Source organism: Bufo gargarizans, chromosome 5, assembly GCF_014858855.1.
Source record: "Bufo gargarizans isolate SCDJY-AF-19 chromosome 5, ASM1485885v1, whole genome shotgun sequence".
NCBI lineage: Eukaryota > Metazoa > Chordata > Amphibia > Anura > Bufonidae > Bufo > Bufo gargarizans.
In genome coordinates, this window is record NC_058084.1 from 73,954,055 (window position 1) to 73,975,931 (window position 21,877).

Sequence of the window (21,877 nt, forward strand, 5' to 3'; positions counted from 1 at the left end):
AAGTCGTATCGGATTTCCACCGAAACCAGGAGATAGTCCTACCCTCCTTTTGCAATAATCCCTCTAACGATAGGGAATCGGACTTCCACTCTCTAGACGTAAGACGCTCTGTCTTGCGGTATCTTGAAGTGTCAAAGGGTTTCCGTAGATCTAATAACCTGTTTGTCCTCTTCTCGGGGAAGAATAAGGGTCTGAAAGCCTCCAGATCCTCTCTAGCACGGTGGATAAAAGACTCCATTTCCATTTCTTACGGGTCCCAAGACCTGTCTTGCCCCTCAAATTTGAGAGCTCACTCTACCCGGGCCATGTCCTCCTCCCAGGCAGAACGGGCCGGAGCTTCCCTTGAAGACATTTGTAAAGCCGCTACGTGGTCTAACATCCACACCTTTACAAAACACTATAGGTTAGACCTATCCAGCTCAGACTTGTCTTTTGGACGGAAAGTCCTTCAGGCGGTCGTCCCCCCCTAAGCTATAATTTTTTATATCTCCTTGTAGCCGTCGTGGTGATGAAGTGGAAAGCCGGAATTAGACTTACCGGTAATTCAATTTCCACGAGATCACCACGACGGCACATATATTCCCTACCCTTCCTTAAGCCTTACCTGGGAGGTTATGAAGTAATACCCTCGGTTTAGTATGTTTTGTTCTCACCACTTTTTTTCTGTCTCTGTAATTTTGGACACACTGGTGTTGGTGGTGGGAGGGGGGGATTTAAACCCTCTCTCTGTTCCTGCCCCTACAGAGGTCAGGGGTCAATCTCCTTGTAGCCGTCGTGGTGATCTCGTGGAAATTGAATTACCGGTAAGTCTAATTCCGGCTTTTTTTTATAAATTAAAATGAAATATTTTGACTCAAATTTATCACTGTCATGAAGTACAATGTGTGACGAGAAAATAATCTTAGAATGGCTTGGATAAGTAAAAGTGTTTTATAGTTATTACCATATAAAGTGACACATATCAGATTTGCAAAAAATGGCCAGGTCCTTAAGGTGAAAAATGTCAGGGTCCTTAAGAGGTTAACTAACACTGTCAAAACAGCTAGTATGGACCGAGCACTCACATCCAGATTACCAGATAAAATAACAATTTATAGAAAATTCTAAAACATATAAAAACACATCCAACAAGAAATCAGAGGTAGTTACTGCAAATTCAAACAATGAAGCTGATATTACTGCAGACGCATACAGGTGTATATAAAATGGCAAAAATATAGTATCTTGTTTTGGGTAAAATGTCTTGCTCTGGATAAAATGTATTTAGTGCACCCAATACAGCAGGATCCTCAATGGCATATATTGTCCCCTTACAGGGCTATCTTCCTTTAAAAGCAAAGGTATTTGACCCGTTTGTGGGAGCTCAACCACAGCATGTGCAAATGTATTGGCATAAATGTTAGTTCTGTAACACAGCGTGGTACGGCATAGAGTCCGGCTCTCTGTGGCGTCCCACTGGGCCTGGACTGCCAATTCCACGATTACCTCTCCAGACGACTTTCGTATTTGTTTCTTTTCCCAGTAAGAGGAGCAGGTAAAAGTGTATCCGTGTCCTCAGCAGTCGTAGGACCTGTGGTGTATCACATGCTGTGTCACGTGACGTGAGCTTGAGGCCGGGTCCTTCCAAATGGAATGTTCGTTTGGCTAGCCAACAAAGTCCAGTAGAGGATTGAACTTCATAAAAAAGTCCTTCTTGGGTGGGAAGGTATCAACCATACGCGTTTCGGGACCCACTCTTGGCCCCTTCCTCAGTTGGTAACCTGCCATAATGATCATCCCTCCTTTTTATATTAAATTTGGGCTATTTTCAAAACCTGGAATATGTGTTGATCTCAAAACCTGAAATGGAATGTGTCTGCCATCTTGTACCTCTACTTTATACATTAAAATCCACTTGCAAAATAATAAATTAAAAGAAACCATATATATTTATGTATATTTTACATTGGGTCATAAAAATCTCCAAAAATGCATAAAAAACACATATGCGCTTTTGATGCATTTTTTCTGTAAATTGCTTTTTCTGTCTCAATGTTGCTTAAATAACCTCAATATGGTTCTCTATGAACAGTTTTTCAACCCTCACAAAGAAACTTAGGTTATAACTTGAAATGTCACCTCTGTATTGCACAGCCAAAGAGATATAAAATATATGAACATATAAAAATATATAAACATATTTAAACATGTGCAATATATATAGAGAATAAACTTTATCCTGTGCCAGTTTTATACAGATGTTCTTGGTATACTTGTGCGTTGGTATGGAGGAGTGGGTGTGGAGTTTTTTGATTTTCGTTGTTGACGTGGTGGACCTAGCAGCACTTTCCTTGTTATTGTGGGGTGAGCCAGCAAATCAGTTTCTTTATTAACCGACACTGGCCACCATACCTCATGATCTGGGATAGAAATTGCACTTTGTCCCAAACTGCTTGTGTATGTACAACAAGTACATAACCATATTGAGGTTATTTAAGCAACAGTGAGACAGAAAACGCAATTTGCAGAAAAAATGCACCAAAAACGCATATGCGATTTGCAAGTGGATTTTAATGTATAAAGTTGAGGTACAAGATGGCAGACACATTCCATTTCAGGTTTTGAGATCAACACATATTCCGGGTTTTGAAAATAGCCCAAATTTAATATAAAAAGGAGGGATGATCATTATGGCAGGTTACCAACTGAGGAAGGGGCCAAGAGTAGGTCCTGAAACGCGTATGGTTGATGCCTGCCCACCCAAGAAAGACTTTTTTATGAAGTTTAATCCTCTACTGGACTTTGTTGGCTACCCAAGCGAACATTCCATTTGGAAGGACCCTGCCTCAAGTCGTCTGGAGAGGTAATCATGCCGGACTCTATGCCGTACCACGCTGTGTTACAGAACTAACATTTATGCCAATACATTTGCACATGCTGTGGTTGAGCTCTCACAAATGGGTCAAATCACTTTGCTTTTAAAGGAAGATAGCCCTGTAAGGGGACGATATATGCCATTAAGGATCCTGCGGTATTGGGTGCACTAAATACATTTTATCCAATGCAAGATACTATATTTTAGTCATTTATATTTGCCATTTTATATACACCTGTATGCGTCTGCAGTAATATCAGCTTCATTGTTTGAATTTGCAGCAACTACCTCTGATTTCTTGTTGGAATTTTAAAGAACCTTATATGTTTTAGAAGTTTCAATAAATTGTTATTTTATCTTTCTTCATCTACTGACACTGGCCACCATACCTCATGATCTGGGGATAGAAATTCCTTTGTCCCAAACTACTTGTGGATGTACAAGATATATGTTGTACTGAGTAAAGAGAGACTTGTATTCTTTTACTTCTGGTCTGAGTCTTCAAATGACCTTTCCACTGCATTGATCCCCAGGGAGCAACAGCCTGGTACACCGTGGCACAACATCTAATCATGGCTACCACCAACCCCATCGACTGCACCGGCTCCTCAGGGGCTCGCCGCACTTTCCTCCAATAATAGGGTTGCATCTATCCAAATATGTGGTATCGCAGATCTGCTCCATTCATGTCAATACTGGACACAACCAGTACCATGTCTGGCACTGTTTTGGGACGAAAACCCAATCACAATATTTCCAGGTGCAAATCACAGAACAAATTTCTAGTTCATAGTGGTGTCCAGACACTCTGTCAATTACATCAATATTTTTGGCAGAGGAACGATAAAGTCTGCAGTGCCATTCTTGCTGTTGAAGATACTGCCAAGACTGACCCTTGGATTCTTTCACAGTTTACACTGCCAGGTGTTAGGATCACCACAGTTTCTGCAAAATATGCAGCAAAATTCTAACACCAGTCTTGATCTCCAATCTGGTGGCACGAGATGCACCAAAATTATTAAGAGGAGCACGCCACTTAATACACAACCAATGAAGGTATATGGAATATTGTAAACATGATTGGGCAATTACATTTATTGACATGAGAATATGGACATGATTGGCAAAAAATAGACAATTAAAAAAAGCTAAGAACAAACACAACCACAGCGGTGGTCAGGGGCAGGATACACATATATAAAGTGCTAGTGCAATAACAAGGTAACTGGTGGTAACTTTATGTAAAATGAGTATTAATAGAAATCACAGCTATTGAATATGATATGTGACTAAAAAAAGGCTAATATAAACATGGTTCACTTGGAGCCTAGGGCCATATATGAATAGAGAAATTATTCATATAAATCGCATAATCAAAAAACAATACTATCCAGAAATGTATGGTCCTGTACTATAGCAGGCCACGACCACGCTCTGACGCCTGTTTTGTGGTCAGCTTTCTCAAGATGTAAAGCTGACCGCGAAACGTGCGTCAGGGACCAGCACCTATCTGACATTGATGGCACATCCTAGCAATATGCCATCAATGTCCCAGATGGGCCAACCCCATTAAGATACTGTTATTTATGTAACACCAAGATATGCATTTTGGGGTTCTGCATGGGGTGTCGTTCTCACCTTTGATCTGACTCGGCTCTCACTGGAGTCTTGTTTGGAGCTTTTACAGGGTAATGAGTCATTTGCCAGGGGTTAACTCGGAAAAGCCTAGCTCATACTCTGAGAGCACATTAAATGGGTTCTCTGAGACATATCCATGCATTTAAAATATTGTTAGATCTTTCTTGCACATTTTCCTCTCTGGTAGCGCCCCCTGCTGTTTCTCTTGTGTCTAAAATTCAGATCTACTGCAATCAGTGGTGGACCAACGTGCTCTTTTCCTCTTCTCAGTCCTGGCATAGTGATTAAGGATGAGCGAATCGACTTCGGATGAAACATCCAAAGTCAATTCGCATAAAACTCTGTTAGAGTACTGTACGGAGCGGGAGCTCCGTACGGTATTAGAACACATTGGCTCAGATGAGCCGAAGTTATTACTTTACGAAGTTATTACTTTGCGACTTCAGGTAATAAAATTAATTTCTACTGGAAAAAAACTTTTACCAAACTCGGGTTCGGTTCCAAGGTTCCAGCAGTGGTAATTACACCTCATCTCCGCTGCTGAGTTCTGGCTCCATTACTAGCCTGTCGGCTCTGCACATCCTGGGTCTCTGGTTTGATGCTCGGCACGTGACTGCTGAAGTCAATGAATCAGAGACAGGTTAGGCTACTTTCACATCTGCATTATGCTGTCCGGTTTTGAGATCCGACGGAGGCTCTCAAAACCGCAGCACAACACTTCAGTTTTGTCCCCATTAATTGTCAATGGGGATAAAACTGAACAAACCGGAACAGAGTGCAACAGAATGCATTCCGTTCTGGTTTGTGGTGTTCCCATGCTGGACACAAAACCGTTGCAAGCGTTTTTTTCGGATCCAGCGGCCGTTGACTTCCAATGGTTTTAGTGCCAGATACGGTTTCTTCATTTTTGATATAATACAACCGGATCCATTCTGAATAGATGCAGCGGTTTTGCCGAATCTCAAAACCGGACAGCAAAAACGCAGATGTGAAAGTAGCATTAAACTGTTAAGGTCTACCACTGAAGTACTCTTGAACAAACCCCAGTCTGAAATTTGGGATCTTCTCTAAGGTTAAACATCCGTTATTCATATCAATGATATCACAGTTGGTAGTAATGCTTACCACTGAACGTTGTGTCTCTGGCGGATGGAATTTTGCAGGATCCAGATAACATTTTAAATGCACATAAAAGGCAAAAAAGAAAAAAAGAATGTAGTTTAGAGATAAGCAAATCAATTCTAAAGAATGGATCTCTCATATTAGCCAGACTTCTTCACCTGTGGGAGGCTGTAAAGAATTCCCACCTGTAGTATGATTGTCAGGACAGGACTTCTCCCCCTAGTCCTGTCGACTCTGCCTCATCTCTGCTTCAGGAGCAGCTACTCCCAGGTGGCAGCATACATTTTATGCGCAGTAGCTGCTTCTGAAGCCAAATTTGACATTTTTGAATTTTGGCGTAGGCAAGAGAGTGACAGAGCCAGGTGGGCACTTCTTCACCTATGAGGACAGCCCCATCACAGGTGAAGAAGTCGGGCTAATGAGTTAGAGTCGATTTGCTCATCTCTAATGAAGTTGGGGAGACCAGTGTGCTAATTGGTGTTCTGATTGGTGTTATTTTTGGTCATCTGGGAATACTTGTTTGGCCACAAGATGGCAACAAAGCTTTCATAAATATAAATGTCACTGTTATCACCATGTGCCAATCCCAATACCAATGTTATCATCGGCACAAATCAAATTGTCATTTGTAGTCCATCTGCTAATGTCATGTCACAGCCCAGTATAACATGACACCATGCACGAGTACTCCAAATTTCATCAAATCAGATGCATATGTTAACAGAAGATAGAAATGTTTATAGAAGGCCAAATAATTAGCTTTTTTTTCACAGAAAATTCATACCCAATGGCACAACATTCTCGGGCATCCATGGTTTTTGGACATTCAGCCATACACAGCTTTCAATATGAATGTTTTTTGACATTTGTTACACCATGCAAACCAAGGGCTGTACAATTTACTTGGCCTTCACATTTACTACATATATGAACATGTAGGTCCATCTCTGGAGAGTACATAGTGAAATTTTAGCTTTAACATCCCTGAAAGCACAAGAATAGTCCTGCTTACTACAACCTTCAACAAAGAGGTGGCTGCCTCTTTCGTACCAAACTCTGCATTAAGGCATCTGCACTGATGAAGACAATTTGGGCAGAAAGGATCTCAGATTGGTTCCGTTCCAGGACAATGAATCCAAGACTAAATCGCTGAGGTGTGGACTGATCATTCATGGCTAGAAGTGGCCAAGGGTCCCTCAGTAAGTTATAACACTGCAAAAAGGTAAAGTGCAAGCCCTGCAAAAACAAAATACATGTGTAACTTATGTGCCCAAACAAGTGTATCATAGTTATAATGGTTGGTAAGGAGCTCATGAGTCATGACCGCTTCTTGATTTTTACTGAATCTGGTATAGTGGGGGGTTGGGTAGCCAGTAGTCACATGAAAGAAAATATGTGGTCACCTTGGGTATATTCCTTAAACTAAAGTCACTTGCGTGGAGAAAGTGTTGGATGTTGGTTCTTGCAGACACGTGGTGGAAACAGCCAACAACTTCATTTCTCCTCTCAGTGAGAGTCACACTAGCTTAGCATAGCCTAGCTTAGACACATAAGGGAAACATTCTCTTAAACAGTAGTTGAACATGTAACTGGTGAGGTACCAGAAACAGCAGAACAACTGCAGCACGTTTCACAGCTCTTAGGGGGAAGCCTAATGGTCAGGCAGTGCCCCAAGGAGGCTACTGGCTCATGTATAAACCTACATGCTGTTATGGGTTGGGGGGCACAACACACACTACCTACCTAGGCTGTACCATTCCTTTTAGGGTGCCCTGTAGAGATGTCTATAGTACACTAAACCACTTCCCATTTCCAGTATTCACTTGACCACAGACTGTTGGAGCACACAAAGTTCACACTCTTGACATTAGCACAGAGAGTGCACGCTTCTCTACATAGTCCAAGTCCACAGTTTGTTTCTAAATATGGGACCCTGCTTCTTTAGTAAAATAAACACTTTAACTTGTTAAGAGTTCACACCACACAGTATAACTTGTCAGTAACTTGGTATTTGCAATCCTTTATCTTTTGTACCTTTCTCTGCAAGCTCAGACCTTGGCGCGGGCTGTGAACGGCTTTGATAGTGTAGCACTGATACAAAGAAAATATCTTGTAAGCCTTACCCTTGGAAGCCCACCAAGTTCCCAGACATATTCACTCTCATAAGAACTCAATTGGCAACTACTAGTGCTAGCTTTTTCCATCTGCTGATATAGCGGTTGCTTGAATGTCCCTTACTTCACATGTTCAGTCGCTACTGGGGCTCTCCACAGTTCACTGGCACAATCATTTGGCCTCCAACTTATCCTGGGGATCTCTAACTCTACCTCTACACTTCCCTCTGCACATCACACACCTCTGCTTTAGGAATGATGCAAACCTAGGTACATGTGACGGACCATGTGATGACCGGAGTGACGTCAACACAGGTCCTTTTCCTGCACACAGCAAAAAAGAGGACAGAAGAGATGCCGGCTGCGCGAGCAAGTGGATTAAGGTGAGTTTATTTATTATTATTATTATTTTTTTAACCCCTCCAGCGCTACTGTACTATGCATTCTGTATTCAGAATGCTATTATTTTCCCTTATAACCATGTTATAGGGGAAAATATTAATGATCGGGTCTCCATCCCGATCGTCTCCTAGCAACCGTGCGTGAAAATCGCACCGCATCCGCACTTACTTGCGGATGCTTGCGATTTTTCACGCAACCCCATTCATTTCTATGGGGCCTGCATTGCGTGAAAAACACACAAAGAGGAGCATGCTGCGATTTTCACGCAACGCACAAGTGATGCGTCAAAATCACCGCTCGTGTGCACAGCCCCATAGAAATGAATGGGTCAGGATTCAGTGCGGGTGCAATACGTTCAACTCACGCATCGCATCCGCGCGGAATACTCGCCCGTGTAAAAGGGGCCTTACACAAAAAAAATTAACGCATATCTATAACTGTAGGATAATTTTATTAAAGGGGTGTCCAGGTCGCAAAAAAACATGTCTGCTTTCATACAGAAAAAGCGCCGCTCCTGAAAACAACTAGTTTATAAGCTGTGCTTTACGTCTATTCAGGTCCCATCTGTGTAATAGGGCCTCGTTTTAAGTTTAGAAACTACACAATGTGAAAAATGCAATAATAGGGGACACCTGGATGGGAACAAATGGAACAATGGGTTGTATTTGTATTCAGCTTTTTCTATATTTACAAAACCTTTAATGAAACATCACTATGGGCTTTTCAAGCTTTGGAAATCAATGGAAATTCATGATGATGATGATGATGCACCTTTTCTTATTGCAGATGGCTACATCAGTAAACATGGTGCAAATCACATACAAGCATTCAGTTGTGGTATCCATTGTGGTGTCTGTTTGACAAGTCCTGCTTTACAGCGCTGGGATCCAGGATTGGAATCCAACCATGAAAACCTCTGCATGGCGTTTCTGTCCTTGTCATGTTTGCATGAATTGAACTTGCTCTGATTTCATTCTATCCATGCAATACAATAGAGAGTAAAGCCTCATTTATACGTCTGTGTCCGTGCTCTAATCCGTAAAAAGGTGGTCAGTGATGCATCCGTGATGCTGCCCGTGAAGGATCCATGTGTGGTCTGTGTATCAGTTTTTTGCTGTCCATGTGTCATCCGGGTTTCACTGACACTGCACACCTGAAAATTAGGCCGAATGCACACGGCCGTGTTCCGCGGCCGAGAGCGGTCCGTGGTATGCCGGGCTGGATTCCTGTTCAGAGGCGGAGAGCACGGCGTCATTGGTTGCTATGACGTCGTGCGCTTCATGCCACCGCTGCTGTACAGTAATACACTTGTATAGCGTATTACTGTACAGCAGCGGCGGTATGAAGCGCACGGCGTCATAGCAACCAATGACGCCGTGCGCTCCTGCTCTGAACAGGAATCCAGCCCGGCATGCCGCGGAACACGGCTGTGTGCATTCGGCCTTAGTTTGCAAAGTGTCTCTTCCTAATGATCCGTGAAACACAGATTGCATCTGTGGTTTTCACAGACCCCTAGACTATAATGGGGGTGATGGATCCATGAACACAGACAAAGACATGCATCTGTGCCAAAACATGATGTGTGAATTCGCACATTGAAATGAATAGGTACATGTGCTGTCCGTGGAGATCATGTACAGCACCCTTACGCGGAACACTGATGTGTGAATGAGGCTTAAAGGGAACCTGTCACCAGTTTTATGGTGTCCTAACTAAGGGCAACATAAATAAGTGACTGATTCTCTTAGCAAAATGCTGGGTCACTTTCTTTAATTGACCCAGTCAATCTGCCAACATCTTGTATTGAAAAGCTCCAGCTGATAATGATGAGTTCTGAATATCCATGAGCTCCTGACTCTCCCCGCCCACCTGCTGCTGAATGACAGTTTTTTTTTAATATGAATCAGCAGCAGGTGGGAAGGGGAGTGGCTATAGCTCTGAATTAAATATACGCTGGACTCATTGACATCACGCTGGACTCAAATCAGCTCATTAGCATGTGGCATCTTTGTGTGTATATTATGAGGTAACCATCTGTCACACCAGTAAGTGAATACATCTAAGGTACTTTTTAGTAGTTAATGATTGTATATAATTAGTTACATTATAATCAAATATCCACATGACAGGTTCCCTTTAACACTGGGGACTGGGACTTTTGTGAGAGCTGACAATCTCTGTACAGTGCTGCGGAATATGTTGGCGCCATATATGGAAATAAAGAAATGCATCTGGTTTTTAGCTCAAAACTGAAATTCCTGGCTGAAAAACCTCTTTTAAGGACCTTGCCATTTTTCACCTTAAAGGGGTTGTCCGGGTTCAGAGCTGAACCCTGACATCCCACTATTTTCACCCAGACAGCCCCCCTGACTTGAGCATCGGAGCAGTTCATGCTCCGATGCTCTCCTTTGCCCTGCGCTAAATCGCGCAGGGCAAAGACATTTTTTGGAGATCCGGTGACGTACCGGGCTTTCCATGGGGCTGCCAGGAAGCCCGGTGACATCACCGGCACTGATGGGCAGGATTTAGCGCTGCCCTAGCAAGCAAAACAGCTAGGGCAGAGCTAAAGCCCGCCCATCAGAGCCGGTGACATCACCGAACACACTGCCGGGCGGAAATTTCTGCCTGGTCGTGTGTTATTGAAAACAAAAGAGCCTGTGCCCTGCGCAATCTAGCACAGGGCAAGGGAGCGCATCGGAGCATCAGATGCTCCGGTGCTAGCCTCAAGGGGGCTGCCTGGGTGAAAATAAGGGTATGTCCGGGTTCAGAGCTGAACCTGGACATACCTTTATTTTCACCCATACCCTTTAAGGACCAGCAAATCTGACATGTGCCACTTTATGTGGTGATAACCTTAAAACACTTTAACTTATCCAAGCCATTCTGACATTGTTTTCTTGTCACATATTGTACTTCATGACAGTGTTTAACTCCTTAAGGACACAGCCTTATTTCACCTTAAGGACCAGGCCATTTTTTGCAAATCTGACCAGTGTCACTTTAAGTGGTGATAACTTTAAAACACTTTGACTTATCCAGGCCATTCTGAGATAGTTTTTTCGTCACATATTGTACTTCATGGTAAAATGAAGTAAAAAAAAAAAAAAATATCCAAATTTACTAAAAATTTGTAAAAAAAATTGCAAATTTCCAAGTTTCAATTTCTCTACTTCTATGATACATAGTAATACCTCCAAAAATAGTTATTACTTTACATTCCCCATATGTCTACTTAATGTTTGGATCATTTTGGGAATGATATTTTATTTTTTGGGGATGTTACAAGGCTTAGAAGTTTAGAAGCAAATCTTGAAATTTTTCTGAAATTTTCAAAAACCCAATTTTTAGGGACCAGTTCAGGTCTGAAGTCAATTGCGAGGCTTACATAATAGAAACCACCCAAAAATGACCCCATTCTAGAAACTACACCCCTCAAGGTATTCAAAACTGATATTACAAACTTTGTTAACCCTTTAAGTGTTCCACAAGAATTAATGGAAAATAGAGATACAATTTCCAAATTTCACTTTTTTTGGCATTTTCCATTTTAATAATTTTTTTCCAGTTACAAAACAAGGGTTAACAGCCAAACTAAACTCAATATTTATGGCTCTGATTCTGTAGTTTACAGAAACCACCCACATGTGGTCGCAAACCGCTGTACGGGCACACGAGGAAAGGAATGCCATACGGTTTTTGGAAGGCAGATTTTGCTGGACTGTTTTTTTTGACACCATGTCCCATTTGAAGCCCCCCTGATGCACCCCTAGAGTAGAAACTCCATAAAAGTGACCACATCTAAGAAACTACACCCCCTCAAGGTATTCAAAACTGATTCTACAAACGTCGTTAACCCTTTAGGTGTTCCACAAGAGTTATTGGCAAATGGAGATGAAATTTCAGAATTTCAATTTTTGGGCAAATTTTCCATTTTAATCAATTTTTTCCAGTAACAAAGCAAGGGTTAACAGCCACACAAAACTCAATATTTATGGCCCTGATTCTGTAGCTTACAGAAACACCCCATATGTGGTTGTAAACTGCTGTTCGCGCACACGGCAGGGCGCAGAAGGAAAGGAATGCCATACAGTTTTTGTAAGGCAGATTTTGCTGGACTGTTTTTTTTGACACCATGTCCCATTTGAAGCCCCCCTGATGCACCCCTAGAGTAGAAACTCTAAAAAAGTGACCCCATCTAAAAAATTACACCCCTCAAGGTATTCAAAACTGATTTTACCTACTTTGTTAACCCTTTAGGTGTTTTCACAAGAATTAATGGAAAATAGAGATACAATTTCAAAATTTCACAGTTTTTGTAAGGCAGATTTTGCTGGACTGTTTTTTTTGACACCATGTCCCATTTGAAGCCCCCCTGATGCACCCCTAGAGTAGAAACTCCAAAAAAGTGAGCCCATTTTAGAAACTAAGGGATAGGGTGGAAGTTTTGTTGGTACTAGTTTAGGGTACATATGATTTTTGGTTGCTCTATATTACACTTTTTGTGAGGCAAGGTAACAAGAAATAGCTGTTTTGACACAGTTTTTATTTTTTGTTATTTACAAAATTTATCTGACAGGTTAGATCATGTGGTATTTTTATAGACCAGGTTGTCACGGACGAGGTGATACCTAATATGTATACTTTTTTTTAATATAAGTTTTACACAATGATTTCATTTTTGAAGCAAAAAAAATCATGTTTTAGTGTTTCCATAGTCTGAGAGCCATCATTTTTTCAGTTTTTGGGGCGATTACCTTGATTTTTCAGGGTGCGTGTGACTTTTTGATCGCTTGCTATTAAACTTTTTGTGATGTAAAGTGACAAAAAATGGTTTATTTAGCACAGTTTTTATTTAAAATTTTTTACGGTGTTCATCTGAGGGGTTAGGTCATGTGATATTTTTATAGAGCCGGTCGATACGGACGCGGGGCGATACCTAATATGTATATTTTTTTTATTTATGTAAGTTTTACACAATAACAGCTTTTTTAAAACAAACAAAATGATGTTTTAGTGTCTCCATATTCTGAGCCATAGTTTTGGGGGATGAGGATACTGTTAGATTGGTACTATTTTGGTGGGCAAACGCCTTTTTGATCGCTTGCTGTTGTACTTTTTGTGATGTAAAGTGACCAAAAAATGGTTTATTTAGCAAAATTTTTATTTTTTATTTTTTGCGGTATTCATCTGAGGGGTTAGTTCATGTGAAATGTTTATAGAGCCAGTCGATACCTAATATGTGTACTTTTATTTTCCCCCTATTTTTTTTACCAATTTCTTTTAACTTTATTTGGGGAAAATGACGTTTTTGTTTATTTTTACTTAACACTTTTAATTATTTTGGGGGAAAACTTTATTTTTTCAACTTTTTTTCACTTTATTTTTTGTCCCACTTTGGGACTTGAACTTTTGGGGGTCTAATCCTTTACAATGCATTCCAATACTTCTGTATTGGATCGCATTGGCTGTATGAGCAATACTGTGTGTATTACTCATACAGTTTCTTGCCTGTGAGATCCAGGGGGCTGGATCTCACAGGCTCGTCACTGGAAGGCAGCGCGATGCCTTCCTTAGTCATCGCGCTGCCTTCCATGCCATCGGGTCCCCCCTACAGCCCCATAGGGACCCGATGGCACCGCCACCACCGCAATAGGTGAAAGCTGCAAACCGCAGGTCTGAATTGACCGGCGGTTTGCGGCGATCGCCGACATGGGGGGGTCATGGGACCCCCCTGTGCATTTAGCAGAGGTGCCTGCTCAATAATTTGAGCAGGCACCTGCTTCCGATCACCGCCCGCCCCGTGGCGGTGATCAGAAATACACAGGGCGTACAGGTACGCCCTGTGTCCTTAAGTACCAGGACATAAGGGCGTACCTGTACGCCCTGTGTCCTGAAGAGGTTAATTTGAGTCAAAATATTTCATTTTTATTTATAAAAAAAATACCAAATTTACCAAAATGTTTGGATCATTTTCTTTTTTTGAGGGCGTTAGAAGGCTAGAAGTTTAGAAGCAAATCTTGAAATTTTTCTGAAAATTTCCAAAACCGACTTTTTTTAGGCCCAGTTCAGGTCTGAAGTCACTTTGTGAGGTTTTCATAATAGATGACCCCATTTTACAAACTACACCCCTCAAGGTATTCAAAACTGATTTTACAAACTTAGTTAACCCTTTAGGTGTTCCACAAGAATTAAAGGAAAATGGAGATGAAATTTCAGAATTTCACTTTTTGGGCAGATTTTCCATTTTAATCCATTTTTTTCAATTGACAAAGCAAGGGTTAACAGCCAAACAAAATTCAACATTTATTACCCTGATTCTGTAGTATACAGAAACACCCCATATGTGGTTGTAAACTGCTGTACGGGTACGCGGCAGGGCGTAGAAGGAAAGGGATGCCATATGGTTTTTGGAAGGCAGATTTCACTGGGATAATTTGCTATGTGACATTTGAAGACCCCCTGATGCACCCCTAAAGTAGAAACTCCAAAAAAAGACCCCATTTTGGAAACTACAGGATACGTTGACAGTATTGTTGGTACTATTTTAGGGTACATATGATTTTTGGTTGCTCTACCGTATATTACACTTTTTGTAAGGCAAGGTAACAAAAAATAGCTGTTTTGGCATCGTTTTTATTTTTTGTTATTTACAATGTTCATCTGACAGGTTAGATCATGTGGTATTTTTTATAGAGCAGGTTATTACGGACGCGACAATACCAAATATGACTAATTTTTTGGGTTGTTTGTTTCAGTTTTGCATAATAAAGTATTTATGAATAAAAAAAATTTTTTGTGTCTCCATATTCTAAAAGCCATAGTTTTTTTTTTTTTTTTGGGCGACTGTCTTATGAAGGGGGTAATTTTTTTCGGTATGAGATGACAGTTTGATTGGTACTATTTTAGGGTGCATATGACTTTTTGATCACTTGGTATTACACTTTTTGTGATGTAAGGTGACAAAAAATGGCTTTTTTGACACACTTTTTTTTTTTACGGTGTTCACCTGAGGGGTTAGGTCATGTGATATATTTATACAGCAGGCTCTTACGGACGCGGCGATACCTAATTTGTATACTTTTTTATTTATTTAAGTTTTACCCAATAACAGCATTTTTTAAACAAAAAAAATCGTGTTTTAGTGTCTTTATATTCTGAGCCAAAGTTTTTTTTATTTTTTTGGGTGATTGTCTTAGTTAGGGTCTCATTTTTTAAGGGATGAGATGATGGTTTGATTGGTATGACTTTGGGGTGTAAGTGAAGAAGAGTTGTCCAGCCTTTCTTTGAGAAGTTCCAATTGCACTTTATACAATATCAAAGTTTAAAAAGCATCCAGGTACAGGTTGCGTTGGGGTGTGTATGACTTTTTTGATTGCTTGGTATTACTTTTTTTGTGATGTAAGGTGACAAAAAATTGCATTTTTTTACACCTTTTTCATATTATTTTTTTGTTGTTCATCTGAGGGGTTAGTTCATGTGATATTTTTATACAGCAGGTTCTTACCGAGATGTGGCAATACCTAATATGTATACTTTTTTTTATTTATTTAAGTTTGTCGCAATAACAGCATTTTTGAAACAAAAAAAAAATCATGTTTTAGTATCTCCATATTCTGAGAGCCATAGTTTTTTTTATTTTTTGGGTGATTGTCTTAGGTAGGATCTCATTTTTTGCAGGGTGAGATGATGGTTTGATTGGTACTATTTTAGGGTACTTTTTGATCACTTGGTATTACACTTTTTGTGATAGATGGTAACAAAAAATTGATTTGAACATTTTTTTTAGATTTTTTTTATGGTGTTGACCAGACAGGGTAGATAATATGATATTTTTATAGAGCATGTTGTTAAGCACGGATGACGTTCCGTATGGCATCCGTTTTTTTGCGGCTCCGTTTGATGGTTGTCCTGTTTTTTATTTTTTCTCTATTTTTTTTACAATTTTATGTCTTTTTGTGGGAAAGCTTTTATTTTACTTTTAAGTTTTTTATTTTTGTCCCACTATGGGACTTCAACATTACAGGGTCTGATCCCTGTTTCAATGCAGCACAATACATCTGTATTGTACTGCATTGACTATCAGTGTATTACACAGTGTTAGGCCTCATGCACACGACCGTATTTTGTTTCCGTGTCCAATCGTTGTTTTTTTTTGCGGATAGGATGCGGACCGATTCATTTCAATGGGTCCGCAAAAAACGCGGACAGCACACCGTGTGCTGTCCGCATCAGTGTGTCCGTTCCGTTGCTCTGCAAAAAAAAATAGTGCATGTCCTATTTTTTTCTAGTTTGCGGACAAGGATAGGCATTATTACAATGGATCCGCAAAAAAAACGGATCCGCAAAAAAAACGGATTCCATACGGAATGTCATCCGTTTTTTTTTGCAGACCACAAAACACATACGGTCGTGTGCATGTAGCCTTATACACTAATAGTTTGACTAAGAAACCCATAGGCCTCCGTACATTCCAGGCCCCAAGGCCTTGGAATGGCTTGGGGCTGCCATGGCAACCATCGGTTCTCCGCCACTGCAGCGCAGGGACCCGATGGCTAAGGAGAGGGAGCACAAACCTTCCATATGCCGCAGTCAGCGCTGACCGCGGCATATGAGGGGTAATCCACCGGCAGCGGCGTTATCACTGATGCTGGTGGATACAGCAGGGATCCGGCTGTCAGTAACAGCCGGATTCGTGCTGCTGATCGCGGCACTGCACATTGGGGGGGGGGGGGGGAGAAGGACCACAGGACGAGAATGCTCATCCTGGGGTGCAAAGTACCAGCCATATAGGACGAGCATTCTTGTCCTGGGTCCTTAAGGTGTTAAAGGGGTTATCCCAGGAAATAATATTGATGACCTACAAGATAGGTCATCAATATCCCATGAGCGGGTATTCAAGTCTTGGCACCCTTGCTGATCAGCTGTTTCAGTGCTCACTGGAGCTTCGGCTGTGGTTGGTATTGCAGCCCAGCCCCATTGACTTGAAAGGGGCTGAGATGCAACTAGGCCATGTTACGAATGTATGGTTATGTCACAGGCCTAGGAATAGGCAGCGGTGCTCATATAGCACCCGCCCTCTTCTAACAGCTGATCGGACCCCCTGCGGCTGCCAATATGATATTGATGGGAGGGGATCAGCTCTTTTTCCCCTTGGGGCACACCCTGGAATTTTGGGTCTCTTGCCTGATGGTGGCTTAGATGCCGTTGATTTTAGATGAGCAGTAGGGTGCAAGACAGGAGATGGGGATGGTGGTTCCGGTCAGGAATGGAGACTAATGACCAGACCGTCTTGATTATAATAAAGTCTCTCTATTACGTAATAGATGGTGGGGTTTGCAGTACAATTACTAGCAATAGGCACAGTTCTCAAGGAATTCACAGGGTATACTTTTCCCAAAGGCTGTGTATAGGAGATGGCTATGATGGTGGTCCTACATAAATCTCTCTCAATCTTTAAGTACCTGCAATCTTCTCAAATGACCAAAGGTGTGCAAATGTTTCAATATTTCTCAGCAATACCCAACTGCAGGGTGCAGTCCTTGATCAAATGGTCAGTCTGTCACAGAAGTATGACAGGCACCAGCAGCAATAAAACCCAAACCACGTGCAGTAAAGTGTATAGCCATATGAGTGCATTATCTTTTCTGACTTTGTCTAAGGACAGCCTTTAAATGATCCTCAACCTTCTGCAATAATCCAATGCTTCTTTCCCACAGAGGTTGGTTTTTAGAAAAGTTGCTTTTCTGGCAGCTTTCATTCACAGGAATGGGGGCTTCCTGGAGAAGGATTCCTTTCCCCTGCTTTAGCTTGTCTGGCTTAGAGACCAACAGCAATAAGCATGTATTTACTCTTTTTTGGCTTGGCAGGGACTGCCCACTATCTATGGTAGAGTGAGACCAGCCTACCAGCAACTAGATATAAAGTCTACCATGTAATTATTTTCGACCCATATTTAGCCTTTTGAAATACATAATGCATAGTAAGGTCACATTATCCATTTGTACCAGGGTAAGTGCATATTCAGCATCAACGTAAACATTTTAACAACTGTATAGTGAACCATAGCATTAACCCTTTAGCAGTGAACCAGCAGCTCACTGCAGTGGCAATATGCAAATAGAGCTTATTGAATAACTCAGTGGCTATGCAGCGATCCAAATGGGGAGAGTAATTGTAGTTGTGTTACGGTGGCTGTCCTGACTCTAACACTCTCTGGGATTACTGCTTCATGGTGGCTGGGGTGCCCTTGATGTTAAGTAGATGGATGCAAGGCAGGAGGGCAGATGTAAGTAGGAACCAGCAGACGTTGATGGAATTAATGACCAAACTCATTTGGTTGCAATATACTCTCTTTACTGAATATATGATAGGAGTTTCAGTACATAGATCAGCAATAGGCACAGTTGCAAGGTATAGTACAGACTAGGCTTTTCCCAATAGTTGTGTATAGGCATCAGCAATGATGGTGATAATCCTCCCTGAGTCTCACTCTAAGTACACTTTGCAAACTTTCCAAATTACAACAGGCATGCAATTCTGTTCTCATTAACTCCATCTGCAATTCCCAGGCTGTGGGATGCAGATCTTAGATCAAGAAGGCCAAAGTGTGGTAGGTGCAGAAGCAATATACACTTTCCACAGCAGTAAAGTCTTATTGCCAAAAACAAGCAATACCATCTTTCCAGGCACGGCCTCTGAAGTGATTCAAAACCTTCTATGAATGTTCGTTCTCTTTCTCTCAGTGGTGTTGTCGAGAGTTAAGATGTCCTCTGGCAGTTTTCATCCTCAGGGATGAAGATTCCTTGAGCCAGGCTTCTCTCCAGGCCTACTTCTCAGGATCTTATCAGGGCAGTTTCTAGGGAATTTTGCCAACAGGGCGAACAATACAAAAGCGCCCCCCCATCATTCACGTTTAGAGAGGACCTTTCATGGGTCCCAACATTGCAAGATAACCATCAGGCTGTGTAGAGCGGTGCCCAAGGATCTCACTACACTTACTATTATCCCTGGGTGCCGCTCCGTTCGCACGCTGTGGCCCCCAGTATATTCCACGCGCTGTATGGCAATTGCTACTAACTTCGCAACAGGGAGGAGACATCAGCTTCTCTCCTGGGCGTTCTTTCTCCCAGGCTGTGAGCTCTGCACTGCGATTGGAGAGCGATACAGTCAGGGAGAAGGAACGCCCAGGGAGAAGCAGGGCAGACTCCTCCCTGGTGAACCGATAGTAGCAATTACCATACAGCGCGGGAGAAGGTAACGGGGCCACAACGGGCGAACTGAGCAGCACCCAGGGATAATAGTAAGTGCAGTGAGATCCCTGGGCGCCGCTGTACATGGCCAGATAGTTATCTTGCAATGTTGGCACCCATGAAAGGCCCTCTTTAAAGTCTCCACAGGTCTCAGTTTGGTCACTTTCCTTTTCTTTTCAGTTTGTTTACACATACCTCTTACATCCAGTGATGTCTCTTTTGATGTAGATGTTCCTTCCCTCTTCCTCCTCTTCTCCTTTCAGACCTTCAGTACAGCCATTTTTCGTCTCTGCAGTTTGACAAAACAAATCTTAGTTTACTACTTTTCCATCATCCTCCCATCTTCTGGATAAATCATCCTACTACCCCCAATACTGTGCCGCTGTGCTCCCCAATATTATACTGCATAAATAGATAAACCCCCTGATAATAGTAGTACCATGCAGAGCCCCCCATATAAAATACCCCTTCTTTGGGGCCTCAGTAGAAGTCCCCATAGTGCCCCCCAATAATGTACCAGTAAGAAGTGCCCCCATAGATGCCCCCCAATAATGTACCAGTAAGAAGTGCCCCCATAGATGCCCCCCAATAATGTGCCAGTAAGTGCCCCCATAGATGCTCCCCAATAATGTGCCAGTAAGTGCCCCCATAGATGCCCCCCAATAATGTGCCAGTAAGTGCCCCCATAGATGCCCCTCAATAAAGTGCCAGTAAGTGCCCCCATAGATGCCCCCCCAATAATGTGCCTGTAAGTGCCCCCATAGATGCCCCTCAATAAAGTGCCAGTAAGTGCCCTCATAAATGCCCCCAATAATGTGCCAGTAAGTGCCCCCATAGACCCCCCTCAATAAAGTGGCAGTAAGTGCCCCAATAATGCCCCCAATAATGTGCCAGTAAGTGCCCCCATAGATGCTCCTCAATAAAGTGCCAGTAAGTGCCCCCATAGATGCCCCCAATAATGTGCCAGTAAGTGCCCCCATAGATGCCCCCCAATAATGTGCCAGTAAGTGCCCCATAGATGCCCCTCAATAAAGTGCCAGTAAGTGCCCCCATAGATGCCCCCCAATTATGTGCCAGTTAGAAGTGCCTCTCCATGCTGTCCCCCAATCATGTGCCACAAGTATTGTCCCGTATAAAAAAAATAAACACTTATACTTACCTCCTTGGCAGCGATGCGATGCAGGCCTCTTCCGGCCTGTGTCCCGCTCTGTACGGCTTAGGCGGCGTGATTACATCATCGCGCCGCCTGCACCGACCTCTGATAGGCTGTGGGCCTTGTGCCGGCAGCCTATCAGAGGAACAGGGAAGGGACACACCTCTCCCTCCCCTGCCGCAGCACAGCCATCTGTATCGCTGTCCTGAGGACAGCGATACAGATGACTATGGAGATGAGCGCTTCCACAATGGAAGCGCTCATCCCCCGATCCGCTCTCCGCCCTGACTTTAATTATATTCTCTGGGGAGGGGGTTGGGGCGGCAATTGACCCGTTGCCTCCCCCCTGCATTGCCAGTGTGAACAGCGCTCCCCTTTGACTTGTGCCCCGTGCGGTGGCACCCCTCACCCGGCCCTAGAAACGGCCCTGGATCTTATACATGCACCTCTTGCTTCTAGTTTTGAGGACTAGAAACTCTCTGACCAGGGGGTAGGACCAGCCCATTCCCTTGGGAGGCTTTCCTAACACTGCCAGTGTTAACTAATTGTTGTCTATACATAACCATTAGGGAAATACATAGTGCAAGGAAATAAATACTTTAATACTAAATCACAATATTTAAATCTTGGTATAAAATTTAATGTTTGCAGTGGTCTGCTGGGTGACTGCAGCTATAGTCACTTTTTACAAAAGTATTCTGATTCAGGTGCTGGTTTGAAAAACATAGAATATTTTTCTTGGGACAACCCCTTTAAAGCTAAGTCCATTTCCTATTAACATGGGGTATTTACTTAGTATATTTAGTAGTATGTTGGCTAATCTCTCAATTTTAACATCAGTTTGAGGGTTTAGTAAGACCGCAGAGTGTATTATATTGTTATATTGATTATCACATCCACATAATTGCTATCTTGTGTAGAATGTCTATTGTGGTACTTGTGGTCCTCTCCGGGCATCCTCCACTGTATGCATTTTTGCTGGGGATCGCCATTAGCAACGGGCCACAAGTGCAGGATCTGCTCCCCTGTTTATATATAAATAACTGCATGTGGGTTTGAGCATTTCCTGCCTGTTTAACACCACGCCATTTTTTCAGTGTGTTTGTGTATTTAGTAGTACGTTGAGTCTGTGGTGTAAGTGTTATCATTTATGTTGTTTTTTTTAACAATTGTGCAACTTGTAGTCAAAGCAGAACTTTGATTTACTCTTCGCCTTTATGAGCTCATTGTGTTAAAGAGCATCCTCCCCCAAAAGAAAATAAACTAATCAGCAGTTAATATGCAGTAAGTATTGGAACGGAGTTCATCCCTCACATGACCAATCCTGTTCTAAGGCCGACTTCAC